Source organism: Zea mays, chromosome 5 (assembly GCF_902167145.1).
Source record: "Zea mays cultivar B73 chromosome 5, Zm-B73-REFERENCE-NAM-5.0, whole genome shotgun sequence".
Classification (NCBI taxonomy): Eukaryota; Viridiplantae; Streptophyta; class Magnoliopsida; order Poales; family Poaceae; genus Zea; species Zea mays.
The window spans coordinates 134,298,464-134,306,381 of record NC_050100.1 but is presented as its reverse complement, the minus strand read 5'-3'; positions in this window follow the sequence as shown (position 1 = coordinate 134,306,381).

The window sequence follows — 7,918 nt, the reverse complement described above, 5'->3', positions numbered from 1 at the left end:
TGGATTAGCTTCAATGCCTTTTGTTGATACCAGGCAACCAAGAAACTTGCCCTTCTTCACTCCGAAAACAAAATTTTTCTGGATTCAACTGGAGACCAGCTTGTATGAAATTGGCAAACGTCTCTTGCAAATCGGCAACATGATTTTCATGTTTTGTGCTTTTCACTATGACGTCATCGACATAAGTCAGCACATTCCTGCCTATTTGAGAGTGAAGAACCTTGGCAGTCATTCTGCTAAAGCTTCCTCCAGCATTTTTGAGCCCCTCAGGCATCTGAAGGTAGCAATAGGTACCACTAGGAGTTATGAAGCTTGTCTTTGGCTCATCCTCTTTCTTCATCCAAATTTGGTGATAACCCGAGTAGCAATCCAGTAGGCTCATGAGTTCTGAAGAAGTTGCTGCATCTACAAGGGAATCTATTCTTGGTAAAGGGAACTCATCCTTGGGACATGCCTTGTTGAGATCTGTGAAATCAATGCAAATTCTCCATTTCCCATTAGCTTTTTCACCATTGCGGTGTTAGCCAACCACTCTGGATATGTTACTTCTCTAATAACACCGGCACTGAGAAGTCTCTTTACTTCATTTCGTGCGCCTTCGGCTTTATCATCGGACATTTTCCGAAGCCTCTGCTTTCTTGGTCTAAAGGATGGGTCCACATTGAGTGAATGCTCAATAACATCTCTATTGACGCCACAAAGGTCATTGGTTGTCCAAGCAAAAACATCTTTGTTATTAAACAGGAATCTTAACAAAGTTTTTTCCTGTTCATCAGATAGCTGAGATCCCAACAATACTTTTTGTTCTGCTATGTCTTCATAGAGAAGCATAGGCTTCAGTTGATCTGCTGAAGCAGCCTTCTCTCTTTTATGCTTATACTGCTGATAAGCTTCGACTTCATCTATATTATGAATAGCCTTCGAATCCATCCAACTCCCTTTAGCCCTCCTGGCAGCTTCTTGACTCCCGTGTACCGAGATGGGCCCTTGTTCCGAAGGTATCTTCATGCATAGATATGCTGGATGAAGTATTGATTCGAAGGTATTGAGTGTTCCTCGACCAATTATTGCATTGTATGGATACTCCATATCAACAATGTCAAAGACAACCTATTCAGTTCTTGTGTTATGGACATAGCCAAAGGTAACTGACATTGTTATCTTGCCAAGTGCCACAATATGTCTTCCTCCGAAGCCACAAAGAGGGTGTGTTGCATCAGGTATCTTATCCTCTAGATCTTGCATTTGCCTGAAAGCCTTTGCAAATATGATGTCCGCTGCACTACCTGTGTCAACCAGGACATTGTGGACCAGAAATCCCTTGATAACATAAGATATAACCATTGCATCATTGTGAGGATAATCCTTGAGCTGATGGTCTTCCTGAGAGAAGGTAATTTGAATGTGAGACCACTTGGATTTGATGAAGGGTCCTTGCACCCCAACATGTTGTACCCTTCTTTGTGCTTCCTTCTTCTGCATCTTGTTGGCTGGTTCAGAACTGGAACCGCCTGTGATTGGGAGCACCAGCTTCGTGGCCGAAGGTGCTACAAGTTGGTTGTTGTGCAAAGCCATCGTCACAACTGTGGAAGTGAGTTCACTGTAGGTGGGCGCCAATGTTGGTCCTTGTTCTCGAATGTTATACATCAAGAGCAAAGCAACACAATTATTAATGGATAAGGACCTTCGTCCCTTGAGGCATTATCTCCTTTCGGATATAATGATCTTCGGACGAAGGTCATAAAGGGCGTACCTTCATCATCTCGGCAAATGAATATAAATAAAGGAACACTTAACATATAAGAATGTAAATAACAACAATATAGAAATGGATTATTTACATTCTTATTTCATTTTATAAACATGAATAAATGCTCATAATATTTATATTTCATTGATACCTTCGGCTCGATAGAAGGAGAAAATGTGAGAAACGCAGGAGCAATTACAATGCAGTGTGAACAGTACAGGGGTACTGTTCATCTATTTATAGGCACGGGACGCAGCCCGGACGAAATTACATCCATGTCCCTGATAACTAATTATGATCATAATACAAACTATTAGGGACTAAACAGTCTTTCCTTCTCTAAGTCGGTATTGTCCTTCGTTTTTATCATGACACCAAGCCGAAGCTCTTTTAATCATAGCTTTGGCTTTGTCCACATCATCTTCCGTTTATATCTTCATGTGACACCTTCCTTTATATTGTCTTTGTCGAAGGTGTTTTTTCCTAGAGGACCTTCGGCGGAGAAGAAGACCCCCAACACAGCCCCCAATTTATGGGCCGGTTCGACACTACCGACCTACAGATGGAAACCGGGGTGGTGTAACAACCAGCGTCGAGTCTCGCGGCGAGGAAGAAAAACGGTTGCTGGTGGGGCCCATGCGCCAGGGAGAAGCGGGACGCGAGTGCGTGCACGAGTGGCCACCAAGCGGGCCCCGCATGCTAGTGTCCTGCCCGATCGACACGCGCGCAAGCGGGTTGAGGCTGGCCACTGGGCCCCGTCTGTCGGCGCGCCACAGCGGTTGAGCTAGTGGGTTGCGTGGCGTGGAAGGAGATGGGCCAACCAAGCGGGATTTGGGCCACGCGGCTGTGTGGTTTGGGCCGAGAAGTGGGGAAGCCGGCCCAAGTGAGTTCCTTCTTTTCTTTTTATTTTCTTTTTTTCTATTTTCTGTTTTTCATTTTTTTCAATTCCAAATTCGAATTTGTAATTCAAACTTAGGGTCAAAGTTATCATGCACAATCAAAATATCTAGCATGATGCAATTTTTTTTATTTTTATTTTTATTTTATACATATATTCATTTTAAGCAACTACTTCCAAGTGTATATTGTATACCCACCAAATATATGTTTAATGAAATAATTTCTATTGCACAAATTTATTAATAGTTATTTTAGATAACATTTCTAAACATTTTATAAAAAAAAGAATAACTTAATTTATATAAGAAATCTTTTAGTATTTAGTTATATTTATTTAAGAAGATGTGACTTAAAAGGTGATATAATTTGTATAAAAAGAATATCATGATTCAAATCTTTGTATTATTCTATTAGAAATCCATAATAATATTTTTGGGTGCTACAAATTCTACTTTTCAAACTTAAACTTGTCTCAAAATTTTGAGTACAAAGGTAAAAATGCAAGAACTCCATCATGAGGTGCATAATTCTATATCTATTTATTTTGTTATTTGGCTAGCTTAATTCTATTCAATTGGACATTCAAAAACATGAGAAACCCAATAATATCCAAAGGTTTCAAAAGTACCTAAAACACTATCTTAAATATATTTATCTATTTATTTTATTGTTTTTTTCTACTAATTTTGGGCTTCACAGCCACCTAGCAAGCGCAGAGTCATCCACGACACATAGACGCCCATCCACACCAAAGTTGCCTAAACTTGCAGCAAGCTCGCAATAGGCACAATAAATTACATAGCGCAATCGCAAATGAACAAACAAGCGAAGGGCTTAAAGGCACCATCGCACAACTCAATAGCTTACACTTTACAACATTCACCCCACAAGCAAGGCCATCACAGCTCTATTGCAAAGAGGGGGAGGGCAGCGTTTTCACTCAATATCGCAACAGACCAGCGAGGGCAACAAATTGTCACATAGGCTCTTCCTTTGGAATAAGACCTGCCTCCCGAAAATTGGACAACATCAACCTTAACTCTCTAATGCACGACCTAGACGTCGATGAAAGTAGCTCGCGCTAAGTACCCCGATCCAATCGTGGCCCACTTGAAAGACGGGTCCTCTCCATACCCATTCGACGACGCCTTCTTCCACTTCGTGAAGTCTCACCGATGCCCTGTTTTGACACGCCCATCCTTTGCTATCGCGAGCCTTCAACTCTCGCATCAGTCGAGGTCGCCAACACCTCGCGAGGGATAGATCGCAGTGGAGACTCCAACGCAGCCAGATCCAACATGGCGAAATAATCTAAGTCGTCGTCAGAAGATTCGTCAACCCATGAGAAAGGGCTCCCCAATTCCCTCTCCTCCGAAGACCACGACCCAAAATCAGACCCCTCCAACACATTGCCACCAAGAAATGTTGCATTCCCATCCATCAAAATATCGTTAGATTCAACGTCATCATGGCTTGCTTGCGCAGGCCCGGATGCCAGAACCTGCGCAGCAACCGACTTTAGTATCATACAAAATCAAAACTATCAACCCTAAACCCCTAATGCATCTCTTCAACCTGCGCCAGAGCTGACGCCGCTGCAGGGTCTTCGCCAGAACCTCCGGGAGGTGCTGAGTGCCCTTCAACTCCCGCCTCCACCGTGACATCCATCCAGGTCATCGAGCTTCCGAGACCGGCGAGGTCGTCAACTTCTTCCTCATTCAACATCTGTGCAGACAACACAGCACCCCACAACCATTACAATGAATAAAATACATATGTAATCAAAAAATATTATTACAATAAATAATATACATATATAATCAAAAATATACATGCGCCAACGCTCGGTTGGCCCTCTCTCGGACGATGCCATGACCATGAGAACCCCACATCCTATCATAAAGCGCCCCTGCGGACCGCTTTAGCACATCATCTTCAACCTGGAAAACTCCACAATCGAATTCCTCGTTCGCCTGATCGAAGACTTCGAAGTGCCTACATCCCTCTCGGGACAAGGCATTCGTCGCCCCCTCGCAGGTAACAAGGGATGTGTAGGACATAAGGCCCGTCACAATGGATGGGAGTGACTCCAGCTCCTCCTGCAGCCATCCAAGGAAACATAGCCCCGCCTCCTCCCCCGATTTTTCGAAGTGAGCGTCTGTGCACCGAGCTCATGGTACGCTTCCACAAAAAGTGTGTGCGCCCACTCAACATCGGTACGGGTGGAGGCCTCCGTCTTCTCGCAATGGCTGCAGATGTTCCTCAACTCCATGTCGACGGCGCGCTTGCGAGCGATTTCAGCCTCCGCGCGCATAGCCTGAGCTTCCATGCGCACGGTCTGGGCTTTGGCGCGGGTGGCCTGGGCCTCCGCATGGGCTTTTTCAGCGTCCTCCCTCTCCTCAGCAAGACGGCGACCATGGTCTTCCCTCTCTTTCTCTGCCGCTGAGAGCTTCTCCAGGAGATTGCGGCTTTTGTTCTCAGCCGCTGACTTGTCCCTTACCGCCCCCATATGTTGCGTGCGGAGGCGTTCAATCCTTCCCTCAAGCCACCGCCTCTCGGAAGAGAATTCCGAGGTCAGCGCCCCCAAGCAACCCGCTCAGCGAAGCGGTCACCTGACAACAAAAAATGCAACATTCAAAACCAGAGCAAGGAAAACCATACACCCACAAGCACTAATCACACTCACATATTTCAGCTGCTGCACGACTGACGCGGCCACGCCGGCAGCAACAACAGCGGAGGTGATCTCGCATCCGGCATAGAACCGCGACCACGGGTCCTCCGAAGTCCCTGTGTCACCCTTGGCTGCGTGTTCCGTCGCTGCAACCACCAGGTCGGCAGCCGACGCTTGCGCCACAATCGCCAGCTGGTCAGACTCCGCCCCTACATCACAACCAAGTCAGGAACATGGACCCCACTTTAACCCACAAAAAAACAAAACAACTCACCAGAAGGCAGCAGCCCCGTCTGGGCATCAAACATGTTCACCCTGCCCACCAGGTAGTCATCCACGGACAACCCCATGGCGACTCCACCGGATCCCGCCACCGCCGTCTCAACAACGCGCGGTGGCGAAGGGGGTCTTGGCACAGCGGGCGGAGGCATCGCGGCACCCAGCGCGACGGCCTTCGCGCTAGGTCGCGCCAACTTCACCTTCCGGCATGGGTCCACCAACCTGACAGGGGGGCGACGCTTTTTCCATTGCGCTTCCTGACAGTCTTTCTCCATCACTACCGACACAACAACACCAATATTCCTCCCATAAGGAAAAATCATTAGTTCGTGAGCCAATCGAGACGTAAAAAAATCTTCGCCAGTTGCCCGGGGTATCAGGTCGTTCCTAGGCCATCGACCCCCGGTAACCTTCAGCATTCGCAAAGAGGTTTCCCGGAGCTCGGGCGAAGACATCAATCCCTCGGGAGCCGTGCACGTTTCCAGCAACTCCTCAACAAAACAACTAGTTGCCCTTAGCCCCGACTTCTCATCCACCGTACCTAATTTTCTTTTTCTGAGAGCCGCACCCGGAGCCTTATCCCTTGAGGGGCCTTCATCGGCCGAGGACCTCACCTGCTTCCCTCGGCGATCAGCGGTGTCGCCGGAGTCTCCCTCCGGGTAAGAACCATACGACAAATTATTCAGCTCAAACATGCGGTTAAACCTGACATTGGAACTGTGGATGTCCCAACTCCTCAACGTCTCAGTCTTCGTCGCGTATTTGCCGACAATCTTGACGGCTTCGGCCTCGACTTCACACACGAATGCAGCCGCATCTCGGCCGCACAAATCCACGGTGAAGGCAGGACTTCGCACCAGCTGGCCACCTAATGTTGGCATTCAGCGGGGGGTAATCTCACCCAGTGCCCAACCATGCGCCTGGGGCCACACCCCGCAGGCAATAAACTCCTCAACCAAATCACGTCCACTACTTAGGCGGGCCGCATATTGAAGGGCCCCCTCATCTTCATCTTCTTTTTCCACCCCAAAATGTGGGAACACCACATAGCAATGAGAGCACAAGATGGCAGGGGGCAAACTCAGCAACCCTTCGACAGCCCCAGGAGCCACATAAAACCAAAATTCCCACCAAATGCCCCACTAAGTTCTAGCATATGGGACAATCTCCACAACTTCCATCAAAGTCTTCCCAGTCCTAGGCGTAAAAGTGCACGATCCAAATTGAGCAATCTTATCACCTATTTTCCTCTTCTGCCAGTGCAGACAGTAATTCTTTGCGAAGACCTCTACAGATGGTTGTCCGCCGTATGAGGAAATAGCCCAGATATACTTCACGAGCGCCGCCATGGCGTTTGGCATCAACTAGTGAATTTGCACTTCAAATCTCCGAAAGACCTCGACTACAAACCGATGCGCCGGCAGGCGAAGACCAGCAGCAAAAAAAGCTTCAAAACGACCAATTCACCCTCCAGCTCAGGGACATCTTCAGCCCCTAGAGCCCACCCTACACCATTCCCAAAATAACCTAGCCGTTGCATGTCACACCCCAGGCTTTAAGGAACAAAGCCAGGTGCATCTCATACATGCGCCAAAGAAGACAACATATATAATAACAGAGTGTATAGAGATAAATGTCACAATAAAATCAGAGTACTTATTACATAGCAGAAGTCTTACAAAATAAACGATAAATATAACAGGATCTAAAATCCATCCTTGGTGCCAGAAAGTCAACTGGGAGACGCCACCTAGATCGAATCAAAGTCCTCGATACGTGGCTCCACTTGAACCACATGTTCTTCTCCTATGGGGGTGTGAGACAGCAAGGGTGAGCTCACACATGTTCATCGCTCAACAAGTTGTGGGGAATAATGTGGCATGAACTCACCAAAGGTGGGAGCCCATGAAGTGTAAGGCTTATCAACAAAATAAAGGTTGAAGCTGAGCATTGCTTTTATAAGTTGGTCAAAATTTTATTAGCAATTACTAAGTATAATTAAATACCAAACCTTAGTAATAATAAATAAAAGTAATAATAAAATAATCCCAATGCAATGAAATGACAAATTAAGTTTTAATTACATAGATTAATCATGTGAGGGTCCGAGCTGCTCATGATCATGAGCACGGCTAGTATACCAGTTTTACACTCTACGGAGGTTGCGCATCTTTACCCACAAGTCATGTTACCCATCTGCCAAGGGGTCATGAATCCCATACACCTCTACCGAGGAGGCGAGGCAGGGTAACACTACGAGGCCTTTACAAAGTTCCACTAGCTTCAGAAAATCTGCTACAGTTTATAGAAAGCTC